This window comes from Mesocricetus auratus, unplaced genomic scaffold, assembly GCF_017639785.1.
Source record: "Mesocricetus auratus isolate SY011 unplaced genomic scaffold, BCM_Maur_2.0 Super-Scaffold_100008, whole genome shotgun sequence".
In the NCBI taxonomy this organism is placed as follows: Eukaryota; Metazoa; Chordata; class Mammalia; order Rodentia; family Cricetidae; genus Mesocricetus; species Mesocricetus auratus.
In genome coordinates, this window is record NW_024429192.1 from 48,538,807 (window position 1) to 48,554,662 (window position 15,856).

Consider the following 15,856-nt stretch of genomic DNA (forward strand, 5'->3'; position numbering starts at 1 on the left):
AGAGAATTCGTTTTTTCCCTCAATATATGTTTTTATTTAAATTAGAAACATGAATGTTTCACATGTTAATCCCATCTCCCTCTCCCATCCCTCCTCCCTTGTCCCTCCACCAGTTCCTCCAGCCCCCTACCCCATCCCCACATCATTCCCCAGGGAGGGTGAGGCCCTCCTTGGGGGGATCTCCAGAGTCTAAACAGAGAATTCTTAACATAGGAATCTCAAATGGCTGAGAAACACTTAAAGAAATGTTCAATATTCTCAGTCATCAGGGAAATACAAAAAAAGCTATTTTGATATTCCATCTTACATCTGTCAGCATGGCTAAGATAAAAAACACAAGTGTCAGCTCATGCTCGTGAGGATGTGGAGAAAAGGAAACACTCCTCCATTGCTGGTGGGAGTGCAAACTAGTACAGCTACTATGGAAATCAATATGGTGCTTCCTCAGAAAATTGGGAATCAATTTTCCTCAAGATCCAGCTATAACACTCTTGGGTATATTCCCAAAGGATACTCCATTCCACCACAAGGATACTTGCTCAATTATGTTTATAGCACCTTTATTTACAATAGCCAGAAAATGGAAACAACCTAGATGTCCCTCAACTGAAGAATGGATAAATAAAATGTGGAATATTTACATAGTGGAGTATTACTCAACTTAAAAAAATGACAACCTGAAATTGCAGGCAAATGGATAGAACTAGAAAAGATCATCCCCAGTGAGGTAACCCAGACCCAGAAAGACAAACATGGTATGTACTCACTTACAAGAGGACATTAGTTGTTAAGTAAAGGATAATCCTGCTACAATCAACAGACCTAGGGAGGTTAAGTAACAAGGAAGGCTCAAGGGGTGGGGTGCATGGATCTCCATGAGAAGGGGAAACAGAACAGGTTTTTCAGGTGGACTGGGAAAAGGAAGGATCACTAGAGAGGTGGGAGGGATGGAGAGATAGTACTGGGAGAGATGATGGGAATTGGGCGGCATTTAAGGAAAGATGTAGAAACAGTATAGTGGAAACTCCATGGAATCTAAGGGAGTGACCCTATTGAAGTCTCCTATAATGGGGGATATGGAGACTGTATTGGCCATCTGTAACCAGATCCATAGTCAAACATTAGGCAGAATTCAGGGAACCCCATGGAAGTGTGGGAGGAATACTTGTAGGAGTCAGAGAGGAGGAGGACACCAGGTGAACATGGCCCACAGAATCAACTAAGCAGGACTCAGAGGAGACTGAAGAAACAAACATGGACCCTGTATGGGTCTGAGCTAGGTCTTCTGCATATAGCTATGGTTGTGTAGCTTGGTGTTCTTGTGGGACTCCCAACAGTGGGAGTGGGGGTCTGTGTCCCTGACTCTTTTTCTTGTGCTTGGGACCTTTCCCTTCCTACTGGGTTGCTTAATCCAACCTTGATACGAAGGTTTGTGCCTAGTCTTATTGCAACTTGTTGAGCCACGTTCCTTGGGAGACCTGGGAGGCCTGTTCTGCTCTTTTTTTTTTTTTTTTTTTTTTAGTAAACAGGGAAGGTGGGAGGAGTGGAGGGAGTGGAAACTGGTTGGGATGTAATGTATGAGAGAAGAGAGAGAAGAAAAAAAAGAAAAATCATTATATAAATAAAAGCAAACTAGTCTTTCCTTGCTTTGGTGTTTTTTACTCATGATTTAGATGTATGTCTTGTGGCAGTGATGGGAGAAAGTTATGGGCCATACACTCATGCTCTCCTGAAGTGAATTACTGGTCATGCTCTTCTTCATGACTATAAATTAACGTATGATTTTCAATTCCAAGCCAGGTAAGATAAGCAGAAATGTGAACTGAAAGCTTTAAAACTTTTGTGTTAAGTCACAAAATAATAGAATGAAATCCAAATGAACATTTAAACATCTTCAACTGTAGAGCAAGCAAGTCTCTAATGCTATATAATCTACATTTTAGAAACTGCTTGTCTTAATATTCCCACATGGTTTATCTTATCAGTTGTCATAAGAATTCAGAAGCATCAGGTGGCTTTCCCAGAGGTCACCCTCCCTGAAATACTAGCACCATAATGACAGCCTATAGAAGACACAGCATAGCTAAAATACTACAAACATGATTCAAAAAGACCAAGGATTTGTCAAGCCACAAGCATTGAAACTGTACACAACAGAGACACTTCATACAAAAAGACCTACATATGTAAAGCAAATACAAAAGTAATTACCTGGAGAACATATTTCAAGAAAGCCTGTGGCAGTGTATTTCAAAGCCAAAATCTGAAGTACTTAACACATAAGCATATGAGATTTAATGATGATCACCAGGGTAGCTTGCCAAAAATTGTTTTTTTTTTAAATGAGCTTATGCAGCAATGACCACTAAAAGGAAGCCCTAGGAAAGATGTAAAATTGTCTTCGGGAATTTGATGCTTTTATAAAGAATGAGAGCAAGTAGTCAGCCAGCTGAGCTGGTAGATCACAGCACCAACAAGAGCATGAGCGGACAGTATGGACGCCCTCATTAAAGAGGATGATGTCTCCATTGCTGGAACTGAAGCTACATTTCCAGCTTCTCTCACCCCTTTCCTTGCCTGGGCAGTGCTAGGGAACACCAGTGAGTCTCTCTCGAGTGCACCAAAACAAATATTTATGAAGCTGCTACTTTGCATAAGGTACAACTAGGTAAGTGGTTCTGTCTGAAAAACTGTCCCTGACTGAGGATCTTGTTCAAAAATTACAAAGTATCGAGCATTGGGAAGAGAAATGGATATTAAAGGCTTGTGCAGGATTTAAAAGAGAAAAATTAAAACTCTCTTCTTCTGCTTTGCATGGCACAGGAAGAGAAAGTTTAAGTTTGTTGGCCCTGCCTCAGCGTGGATCCAGCCTTACAGATGAGGAAGTACATACAGTTTATATGTTCCCAGGACCGTGGTAATAGCTGACAGGGCGGGCAAGCTGACTTGCTTGCCATAAAGCAAACCTTTAAAGCCAATCCTGCCTTTCTAGGGTTCAGAGTGTGAAAACCTATCAAGATGGATATGGAAGCTTTCTGACACAAGGAGTCAGGAAAAGGTTAAGCCTTTCCCCTGCTTTCTTCCATAATCAGATGTCTACAACTGTTTTTGATAACCATGAAATGCTGACTCCCCTTAAGTATTCTAGTTTTCCAGTTTTTAAAAATTTATTTGAAAATTAGGGTATTCAGAATTCCTGTGTATATACAGAAAATCACACATATAGAATAATATATTTGTTAGGGATTATTAATTGTGTAAAAAGCTGTGTTATAAGAAATACAATACCAGGCACAACTGAAATACTTCTGCTTGGACAGCTAAGTTAATGGCGGAAGTTCTTGTAACATTACTGTCACTTCTGCCAACAGCAACAAATAGAGATGAGGTTGGGTATTTTTTATAATGTGGTATAAATATGCAAAATTGCATATTGGAGTTCAAGATCAGTTATAATAGACTTAGAGGAGTATGTAGAAAAATATGTGTGAATATAATTTTCTGGCTAAACACTAGACTGTTCTGACCAATTTTCGTGTCAATCTTTTTCCATAAACAATTCTCTGAATTACAGATTCTGTATAGAAGAAAAAGAGTTGGAAGGAAATGTATATATAATGTTGTTTAAAATATTTACTAGTTTAGTCATGACTCATTTAAAACAGCAAAACCTATGTAATCATAAATTCAGAAATACAAGAATGCCAATAATCTTGATCATTCAATAGTTACAATAAAGATACCTGTACTTGAGCAATGTAACCTGAAAAACCTGTAACATATGCTTGCTTTGATTTTTATCTTTGCATGCTCCGGTTTTCCATAAAAACGAATTGTAAATTGTAATAGCTAACCTATAAAAATTTTTGGCATAGACTGAATTAAAAAATAAAATATGATAATAAAGGAAAAGCATACCTCATGACATAGTATGACTAAAAAAAACCCCACAATATTAAAGAAAAAACATATGTCAGATCTTTAGTGAATCAACCGATTGCAACTTGATGGCTTTAACATAGAAAGAAAGCATGAACTGAAGTATGATACTGTTGAAAATATAAGAAGTCTAATTCTTCAATAGTTTGTGTTTGAATCGTAAAGACCATGTCTTCTCTTTCCTGCCCACCTTTCACCAACCCTTCATTTGGTTAAGACAGACCTACCAGAGCATACCACATGGTTTAAAGATCTCTACAGTGTCCAGTGTTGTCCTCTCTATCACTTTATATCCTCTTTATAAGCACTGGATGGTCAGGCATGAAAAAGGAAGAATAAAACAAACCCTCAATTCTCTCCAAGCTCCTTCTTATCACACAGAAATGCCGGGTTCCCAGAGAACACATTAGGGTAAAGGAAACAAAATATTTCAAGATAGAAGAAAGACTGATAAAGCACATACAAATACCAGTGTGTTTTCATTTAAGCTGGGAAACAGTGTCCTTCAATGTGAATGGGAGACTTACAGGAAAGAGGTACAGAGCTACAAAGAGAAGGAAGAGAAACCAGAGAAAAGGAGAGAGAAAAGTGAGAAAAGAGAGGAGAGGGTAGGGAAGAGAAAATATAAGACAGAAGAGGAGGGGGGGAGTACAGAGAAGAGAGAATACAGAGCATAGAGGAGAAGGGAAGGTGAGAGAGAAGTTCTTATATACTAGATATTTAAAGAAAGGGGATGCAATGACTCCAAAGGTGTTCCAGGGAGCAGTGTGGCACAGTGTACTAAATGAGAATTCCAGAAGTAACAGAGTCATACATAGAACTGTCATTTAGAGGTGAAACCACAGGGAGTTTGAAGTAATCCTGTCCTGTTGCAGCATCTAGATGTTTGCTTTTATTGCGACTGTGGGGTTTGAATGTACCTTGTAATGAGAAAAAAGGGTTAGAGTCTTACAGTTAAAAAGGAAGATCAACGGGAGTTTACTGAATTGTTTTTCCATAAATATTTATTATAGCAGTTTGTTTTTCCATAAATATTATACCAGAATACACTGCAAGTGGAAACACATGTACACTCACAGTCATCTTTCTTATCTCCTACTTTACAATTAATTTTATTCACTAAATAAGGGAAATAGTCTCAGAATAAATTTTAGTTTCATACTACCTGGAAAATCCATTACATCACTGACATTCACAAAATCCGGTTTTCAAGACAGTTATGGCGGTGACAATTATGGGATGTTGCAGAAGCCTAGGGTAACTAGAAATGGCCATGGATGTTAACTAACTCCTTTCTAAACAGTCTGGGAAAAGGGGAAAAAAACTGTAAGTTTCCCCATCTGTTACTTCCTTTCTGGCTGTGGAAAGTAAAATTATGTGAGAGCTTTTGAATGTAAAGCCGGGTGTGCTTTTTCCCTTTTTGTCTGTGTACCAGTTAGGCGATGTTGCGTAACTGAGTACAGAGTAGGCGGTTAACGTTTACTATTGATTTACTCTATGGCACCTAATGAATTCAGAAAGAAAAGCACAGGAAGGGGGGAGTAAAAAGAGAAAGGGAAGACAGGGGGATGGGGAAAGAGTTCCTGAAGACGTGTTTGAAAGCACTCAGAGAAGCAATCCTAATGCCTGAGATGACAGTTGTTTCTTTCTTTTTGGCCCCCTTATTTCATTTGGCTCTAAATTTGAATTTCAGCTATTATGTAGGTCTCAGGAAAATGTGTTTGAGCTGGTGACTCTGAAAGTAACCCTGGTATTCCAATGTTGTTTCTAACAAAGTTTACTGGCATGTTAGTGTTTGAAAGTACTAAGGCTTCAAATTGCTGAAAGCAGCTTCACTAAACCGACAGAACTTCTCTATCTGTAGCAGTTTGCCACTTCCAGATGCATTTGTGAATCCGTGAATGTGATAACTACTGCCATGGTCCACTAGTTCTCCTTTTGCAGACATTCTTTCAAAAGTGCATGGGCTTATTGTTAGGCCAAAGACACTTTCTGTTGTGCCCAATTCTTTTAAAATCCTTGAAGAAGTCACATATAACTTTGCAAGAGGATATGCCACAGGTTATTTGGTTTAACAGAATAGCCCCAAATAAGAGGCAAGTAGACAAAGTGATGAAGAATCCAAACTAATGCACAATAGTTGCAGACTAAGTTGAAATAATCCCTTATAGTATATGTATACAGACCATTAACTTTGGAGCATAAGGAAAATAGGTATTTCTTTCCTTCACTACTGCTTAGTGTTTTCCATGCTATACAATGAGCTCCCAAAGTTCATACCTAGAAGTATCCACGATGTTCACTCTTCCTGTAGATACAGGACTGTCTAACACCTGTATGCTCTCCTGAGACTGAGATCAACCACTGGATAAGGTAGGCAGACAGAAAAATGGAAGGGTTAGACAGCTGCTCAGGGAACTTGTTTACTGGACTTATTTTTAAGTGGTGACTAGGAAAATCAGAGTTATCAGAGAAAAAGAAGAGATGGATAGTTTCTGATCATCCTAGCGTCAACCCTTTTTAAAGTTCAAATGAATATCTACTCCATCCTTGCATGAGAGATGCTGGGTACAGGAGGCAATAGAACACAGTTGTATATCTAGTGCCTGATACACTAACCCCCTGTCTGTGCTTAGCAAAGATTTGTTAAAATTGTAAAATGATGATGGAAGAAACAGTTCTGTAGGAAAAGAACATAGAAAAGCCTCAAAACCACATATTAATGTTTTTTTTATGAAATCTTAGGCTATATTACTGCATCACTTATTTACAGGCAAAATAATGATGTAAAAAGAAGTATCAGACAGTTAGCTTGGGGTCAGTTGACCTCAGTTTCAATTTATTACAAAAAAAAAAGCTTTACAAAAATTACAATACCGATAACCTCAGCAAAGTTTTGGGTTCATTTTCACCTGTCCTTTCGGCCTAGTTTTTCAATTCACTCCTGGGAACAAAAAAGCCCATTTTAATTTTTATGGACATATTCTAAAGGAAAAGTCATGGGATATCAACATAATTCATCTTTTAAAAAATACTGAGAAGAATGTAGCCACTTAGTAACAGGAGAGAATACGGCTTTTTGTTGAAGGGCAAAGCAGGTTGAGTTTTGATTAGGTTATGCAAATTTAAATTAACAGAAGGGCAACCAAGAATATACTGATTTTCATTTTCTTGGTTAAACAGGAGTTTTATGAGAAAAATAAATTCTGGATTAGGAAGACAGAAATGCAATCTTGCAGTTAATTGGAGAATAAGACCTTTAGGAAAGAAAATACAGCTGCAGTTCTTCACAAATGCAGTTGAAGAGTCGACTAAAAGCATGCTGGAGAATGGTAGTCATGTTGCTTCTGAAGCATGGGGCTATCCTCTTGTCAGTTCTCTAGAACTCTGGATGTGCATGTCAGTCAGAGCATTCAAAAACACTTTTGTGACTTTGGCCAGCCCTTTAAAGTAAACAAATTCAACAACTTTTATTAAGGAGCATCTCAGTGGTGTGTTAATGGCATATTTTGCATGGTTTAGTTCATGGATCTTAAGAGGAGATGAACATTTGCCTCTCAGATTCATTTATATATGAAGATTTGAAGGCTGAAAATTCACTTTTTGAAGAACATATATTTGAGACAGAACTGGGCCTAGTATCTAAAGCTCACATGTACTTTTTCCACTGAACAGACTAAATCAAAGTGGATAAATTGAAGCTTATTTTAAATGCCATAGGGGATGATTTCAAAGGATTCTTTTATAAGACAAAATCCTTACATTATGTAAAATGTTCACCTCAAAGTTATCTTATACTTAATTTTTTATCTTAAATGCGGGGTTCCTGTTGAAACTGTTTCTTTCCTTCTCACTCCTATTCTTTTTATCTTAGACTTTTGAATAGACCCTGCTTACCACCCCTGTAGCTAGCTGATATACCTCTCCTGACTTCAAGTTCCTCCTTTTCTCTTATTTTCTGTTTAGTCATTTTCTCTTCATTCCTTTTGCATACAGAAGTCATTTTTTAAAAATAAAGCACCTCGAAATACTTTGAAAGTATAAAGAAAGAAAATGTATAAATAAGAAAAACTACACATTTAATAATATTTAAATAAGTCTTAGGCAAATACTTAAAGATTTTTAAGAAGTGCTACAAGCTACTAAGTACGAAGGGTAATCTACAGCTGGCAGCCATCCCTCTTGAATGTTACCACTGTCTAGACCTCGGAATTGTCGATGTGGACACTGGGGCCTGCATAAAGTATCTCATCAAAGATGGAAAGCAAAGTGTCTTTATCTCCAGACCACTGACTTCCCACAACACCAGGCTGCCTTTCTTTCCCCTTTATGTGCTTTCCATCACAGAGACACACATACTCGAGACTGATAATGGCACAACAGCAAGAGGTCCAGAGAAATCCCAGTAGCTCAATGCATCTAATGACGCAGGCCAAATGCTCTCAATTCCATGAAAAGCTGGGAAGATGAACCCTGAAACTCTAGTTACACAGCAAATGAAGTCTAAGAAGGTGAAAAGAAAATTCGGACATGAGAAGGAGGTCTCTGGATATTAAGGGTACGCCTGCCAGAATTCTGTAATTAAGGTTGTGTCATTGTTTCCATTATGAACCTTACTCTTACGGGATTTATAATTCAGCTACAATGATTAATTCTAGGCTGAAATGCAGTTCAAATATCTTACAGTGAGAGATTCTTTTTTCCTTCTTATTTCTTAAAAATGAAAACATACAGCAACTATTCAGTCATCTCAATGGCATTAGTATTCTAAGTTCACAGGTTTCCTTAATAAGGGTAGTTCATAATCAATAAGCTTAATCTACAGGACCCAGAGTGATCAACATCTATTGTAAAATAAAGGATGCTAACCTGGTAAATGACTGAGGAATAAAGGGTTTGCCTATTAACGGAAAAGGCTTAATGTACATCATTTCACTTATTGTTGTGAACAGGGGCTCAGCAACATTGTATGGAAAAATCTCCCACTTCTGTTGGCTAACTCCTTTTTTGTGGTTACAATCACAGGAAACACGAGTTTCTGATGATTTCTTTAGATCTCTCCCCAGAGTGTGCTTAAGATGATAATTAAATATTCCCTTGCTCTTGTTTCCCTAGCGTCGTCTCCTAAGTCATAATGGTAGTGAAGGACAGAGAGAAAAATCATAAGCATGCATTAAAGTCAACAGGTCTGAAGAGACTAGGATTTGACTGGGTACAGTGGTTGGGATGAGAAATGTCCCTCATAGTCTCACATATTTGAATGCTTTGGTCTTCAGCTGGTATCAGTGTTTGTGGAAAAATTGGCACAGCTTTGTGGAGGAAATACATCAGTGGGGTTATGGTTGAGATTAAAAAGCCTGTTTGCTCTCTCCATTTTGTGTGTGTAGTTCAGCATATGAGCTTTTGAGTCCCTGTTCCTGCCACCATGCCTGCTATATACAGCCATGTTGTCCCCACAATTATGGACTCTAGCTCTGTAGAACTAGAAGACAAACAGACTGTTTTGTTAAGTTGTCTTGGTCATGGTGTTTTATAAAAACAACAGAAAAGCAATTAATACACTGAGTATATTCTACATGCCACATACTCCATTCATACCATTTCATTTACTATTAGCCTACTTTGAATTAGCACTTGCCAAAGTCTTACAGATTAGCAAGCAGTCTAGTTACAGAGTTGTTATTATTTTGTTTTAGGGTGCAGAGGTAATTCAAAAGTTGTAACACAAGTCCTAAATTAGGATTCATACACCACATACTGCACAATGAATCATGAACAGAATATGAAGCTGTCTAAACAAAAAAATTGTTTCTTATTAATGATAAAAGTCAACTCATTCATGCTCCTACTAAGAGGTAGGAAATGAATGATTCCCCCAAAGAGGTAAGTTACTATTTGACTCTCAGTCCCAATGAATACATGTTTAAGCAGATGCCATCACACCAACGCATACTTGGAAATGATCTCTGTCTTTGAAAAAAGTGAAAATTTTTCCTAGGATTCAGTAAATTAGATCAAGCTTTTATTATTTTAAAAATTTCAATTAAAGATTTATTATAGACGAGAATTAAAAAAATACAACGCATAGACACTCAGATATTTAGTACAATATTAGCATTTCCATACATGTATACAATTGTTTTTCTTCTTGCCAGAATTTCTGGCAACTGATATTAAATGGTTAATGAAAGGTACTTGCTGCATATATTAATCCAGGAAAAATGGAAACGAATGAAAAATAAGAAGAGATCAGCACGGGAGTTTTGACCTGCTCTGTTTCCGACCTGGGCCGGTTCACCCCTCCTTAGGCAACCTGGTGCCCCCCCCCCCGGGAGGTCACCATATTGATGCTGAACTTAGTGCAGACACCCGATCAGCATAGCGCACTACAGCCCAGAACTCCTGGACTCAAGCGATCCTCCTGTCTCAGCCTCCCGAGTAGCTGGGACTACAGGTGCCCCACCGCTATAGAGAATTTTCAATAGAGGAATCTAAAATGGCTGAGAGGCACTTGAGAAAGTGCTCAACATCCTTAGCCATCCGGGAAATGCAAATCAAAACAACTCTGAGATACCATCTCACTCCTGTCAGAATGGCTAAAATCAAGAACACCAACGACAATTTATGCTGGAGAGGATGTGGTGAAAGGGGGACACTCCTCCATTGCTGGTGGGAGTGCCAACTGGTTCAGCCACTTTGGAAATCAGTATGGAGATTCCTCAGAAAAATGGGAATAAACCTACCACAAGACCCAGCAACTCCACTCTTAGGCATATATCCAAAAGATGCCCATTCATACAACAAAGATGTCTGTTCCACTATGTTCATAGCAGCATTATTTGTAATAGCCAGAACTTGGAAGCAACCTAGATGTCCCTCAACCGAAGAGTGGATAGAGAAAATGTGGTACATTTACACAATGGAGTACTATTCAGCAGAAAAAAACAATGGAATCCTGAGATTTGCAGGCAAATGGATGACACTAGAAGAAACCATCCTGAGTGAGGTAACCCAGTCACAAAAAGACAAACATGGTATGTACTCTCTCATATATGGATTTTAGACATAGATCTGGGGAGTGCCAGCCTACAATCCCATGGCCAGAGAGTCTGGGAAACAGAAACTTCATTCAGTGGCTGATCGAAGAAGAGGCAGACTCCCTCGGTTGAGTACTGAGCTGAACTCAAGAAAGCCAGTAACAGAGAGGGAGGACTGATGACCAAAGGGATTAAGACTGGGCTGGTTTAACCCCCAGAAACAGCTGACCTGACAAAGGTTAACTCTTGAATCCCAGGCATCAGCCTGGGAATCCAGCATGGGACTGATCAAGACCCCCTGAATGTGAGTGTCAGTGAGAAGGCCTAGGTAATCTATTGAGCCTTGGGCAGCAGATCAGTACCCATCCCGAGTATACACACGGACTTTGGACTCCCATCCAACAATGTGAGGTGCACTCTCACCCTGAACTCTTGGGGAAGGGTCTAGGCCCTGCCCTATATGAAATGACAGACTATGGACAACCCCATGGAGGGCCTCACCCTCCCTGGGGAAATAAGGGAATAATGGGGTGGGGGTGGGGGGAGGGCACGGGAGGAGGGGAGGGAAAGGGAGAAGGACCTGGAACTGACTTGTGAAGCAACCTTGTTTCTTATCTAAATTTAAACTGAAAAAAAAAGAAGTCAAAATACAAGGTAGAGATTTAGAATCATCTGAAAAAAAAAGAAAAATAAGAAGAGAGTATACATCCATAATTTCCCTCAGAATTTTAATCTTAATATATTTGCCAAGCAGAAGAGGCTATACATAGCTTTAGTATGGCTGGGTGTGCAGTTATTTTAATAAATGACTCATTATTTCCAGTCTTTACTGCATCACTTCATGTAGATATAATATTTTATATATTTTAATGAATTTAATTAAGAGATTCATTTCACCTTTAAAGACTATTCATTTTTCATTATGTGTATGTGTGAATTTTTGTATATAATGTGCATACAAGAACTCACAGAAGCAAGAAGAGGGTGTTCAATGCTCAGAATTAGAGTTACAGAAGATTGTGAGCTATCATGTGTGTGCTGGGAACTAAACTTTTATCCTCTTCAAGAGCAGTAAGTGCTCTTAACCTCAGAGCCATCTCTCAAGCTCCTGCTTTGGTTTTCAGCTTGCATATACATGTGTGATAATGTGTTGGTGTGTGAACAGGAATGTCAGAATTGTGTACTGCCAGATGTATATACTAACAACTGAGCTCAGGTCATCTGGAAGTGCAGTACATGCTTTTAACCACTGAACCATATCTCCAGCCCCCCAAAATTACTGTTTTGAGATAACATTATGGCTTATCAAGTAACAAAGAGAAACATTTAAAATGACTGCAATCTGAAGCACTGTAGAGTTTATGTTTACATTTTAATATAAAGCATTCTTTAAAATTATGTATGAAGTTGAAAGTATATTCCATTTTATTTCCACAGTGCAGAATTCTGGGGCCTAAACTTACATGGATTTGTGTGTGTGTGTGTGTGTGTGTGTGTGTGTGTGTGTGTGTGTGTGTGTGTGTGTGTGTGTTTCTCAAGACCTTTGGCAATTTTTTAAGAGAAATATTTCTATAATCATAATTAGATGAATAAGTCAACCACAAAACAGGTTCGCTCCAACAGACTAGCTCTTCTGGCAGCACTATTCATTCTCCACTTGTACTTTGAATTCATTCTTTTGCTCTTCACTGATAGTCTCCCTCACATACGACATCAGATTAGGAGCAAAATGGAAGAAACATTAACTTCTTACTTAGGAGTAGCAGAAGGAGAAAGCTGGAACATTCTCCCCTCCCCTGTACCGCAACCCTATTAGGAAAAGCCACATTATACTAAACATTGTATTCTACAGCAACTACTAGATCAGCTTTGTGATAGTGGAAAAAGAGGGCTGTGAATATGCACATGTCCGGAGGACTCCAGATTTTAGCTTTTCTAATTGCTTTTGCAACAAATCTGGGGAAGAGATGAGATCGCTGAGGGAAATAGATATGGTTTATGGAAAAATAGAGATACTGCTTTTTAAAATCATATTTAAACACGAGCAAGATATAACTTGTGACAGTAAAAAGTACTCAGTTAACTTGAACCAGCTGAAAATAACTTACAACATCCTCCTCATAAAAACAAAAACAGAGCAAAAACTCACAACCAATTATTTTGACTGGTGAGAACAGACAGTGATATGAAAGTAACAGATGGAAGGCCATTTTTACTCTCACAACACACTCACTGAACACAACTGCAAGCATCCCCACGACTCTAACTTAACAATGGTGACTCTGGCCTTGTGCTTCAAATATCTCTTTTGGGAGCATTTTCGAAAAGACTTCAGAGAGGATTGGGAATAATAATGCAGCATGAAACCAATCTACCTGCCTAACCCCAGGACAAGGGAAAGTGGTAGCTTGTGGACAAAAGGGGTGAAGGTTTCACCCCTGTAAAATCTTTTAAAATTAGCGCAGGTTTTCTCTTCATACTTATTTTTTATTCTTTGGTAGGAAAAGTGGCATATTTGTACTATTAAAAATACCACACTGCCTACTATCTAAAAACTTTCATAAATCAATTAATTAAAAGTAATAAAGCTTCCTGCTAATTTCTCTTCAGAGTTGAAAGAAAGGTTATTTTCTTACCTCACACTGTGCCTTCTGATCTGTCAGTGTCATTCAGTCAAAAATTTCAACGTTAGTTAACTGATTTATAACTCTTTATTACAAAGACTTGAAACAGTAATGAAGTGTGCTGATCTGCTTGCTTTCACGCTATATAACGTCTATATTTATATGCTTATGCTTCTATTTCGATCTATATTTATCTGCTTTATCTGCCTACAGTGCATCTGTTTCTCATACACACAGACATATATTTATATATATACACACATACTGTATATATATATGTGTGTGTGTTAAATATAAACACACATTCCACAAGAATGTATTCTAGTGTGCTTCCTCTAACAGCCATGTAGGTGCATAAATACTCAGACATGTGACAAATACACAAAGAGCAAAAGCATACATGTGAACATACTCACTCGGGGGAAGCAGAGCTTAATGGTAGAGCTGTCTGCCATACTTGGCTGTTGGCCTTTGAGATAAAACACTGCTCTCAGGCATGTCACTGCCCATCCTAAGGAGAAATATCTCTGAGGTCAAATCCACCTAGACAAATAGAGATCATACATCCCTTCTTACTTGTTTTAGAGATGGGCAAACAGGTATTATGGGAAAGACAGCTGGAGTTGTCAAGAGTCGGAGGTGGAGTGGGAACTCCAGTGTTACCTTTTAGTCAAATGGCCTTTGCACTGTGCTGAAATGAAGTGATGAGGCTTTTATTTCAAGGTTAGCATCATTATCCTCTTTACCACCCTTTCCTTCTGTCTTTTTAAAAAAAGATATATTTTGTTTTAAATTATGCTTACACGTATGTATCTGTGTGCATATGGGTGTGGGTATCCACGGAGGTCAGAACAAAATGCTGGATTTCATAGAGCTGGAGTTAGAGGGAGTTGTGAGCTGCCAGACATGAATGTTTTGAACTGAACTCTGGTTTTCTGGAAGAGTAATGAGAGGTCTTAACCACTGGGATATCTGGTATAAGCAACCGCCATTGCTCTAAACATTTACACATATTTTTTCATTTAATCCACACACTATCTCTATAAAATAGATATTATGCTTACTTTTCATTTTATAGATTAAAAAGTCTTGGGCTCTTCAACCCAAACAACTCACTCAGGCTAGTAGTCAGGATGGCTGAGTGCCTATGATTCTCAAGTCCCAAGTTTTAGCAGCAGACCAAGATAGCTTCTTATTCTATACTGATTATCATATCAATGCCAATCCAGCCCCACAAATATAGCCTAATGATCATATAAATCTAATAAATGTTTTAGGAGACACAATGAGCTGAAGGCAGAAATATTTTTTTCAGAGAAAAAATTAAAGGGGAGAAGGAAGGATATATAAGGACCATATATCTAGTATGTAGTCAGGTCCGTGCTCTTATCTACAGGACTGAAGTATTCAAATTTAAGACTAAAAATTATCCCAAAGGTATTCTTATACAGTTTAAAATCTAAACAACCTTATGCATCTTTTTCATCAAAGGATCACAACAATCTGAAAATATTGACTCAGACAGAAAACATAAATGTAAGTTGACAGAGAAAGGCAAAAGGAACATAGAACCAAAGTCTACCTCTTCTGCATCTGTTGGAACAGCATTTACAAAACAAATCTCAATAAAAGGACAAGGTAATTCTCCCAAAGGACAGACAAAAATGAAGTGATGTCTATACACTGTAGGCAAATTTACCTAAGTATCTTCAGAGACTAGCCAGTTTTGAGCCATGCCAAAACAGGATTTTCACACTTTTTCTGATGACACAGAACTTTGTATGGGGAGGTTTCATGTGCGGTGAGACTCCTTGGGGCACACATAAGCTAACACTCAGAAACTACCTGAACCTACACTTGAATTTCTTCATATGTGTCATATTGATAATTGTTCTACATTTGTGAATTAAATCCAAAATATCAAGACAAGTTGTAGACACTTGACAAAAATGGTACCTTTTACTTGACACTTTCAGAGTATACATCCCCTGTCTATAAAATATAGAACACATTGTAGGGCTTAATATAGATAGATTATGCTTTGGAAGAAAAAGCTAGACTTGAATTTGAATTTCAGGATTTTCAAAATTTACAAAAACCTCTGTATATCTAGCTTCCCAACTATAAACCCCCGTTTGTAGGAACAGTGTTAGGTTAGAGACAATCCCAGCACAATGTCCCCCTCATGAGGTGGAATACTAAGTATTAACTGTTATGTATTTAAGAAGGACATTCCAATATGACTTTCTATTGAAT

The 15,856-nt window shown here is 38.1% G+C and overlaps 1 protein-coding gene across 8 annotated transcripts in view; it reads right to left on the bottom strand.

Moving 5' to 3' along the window:
* Window positions 1-15,856, bottom strand: part of Zbtb20 (zinc finger and BTB domain containing 20) — a 730,935-nt gene that overhangs the window by 345,266 nt on the left and 369,813 nt on the right. The gene's annotated exons all lie outside the window — the stretch shown is intronic.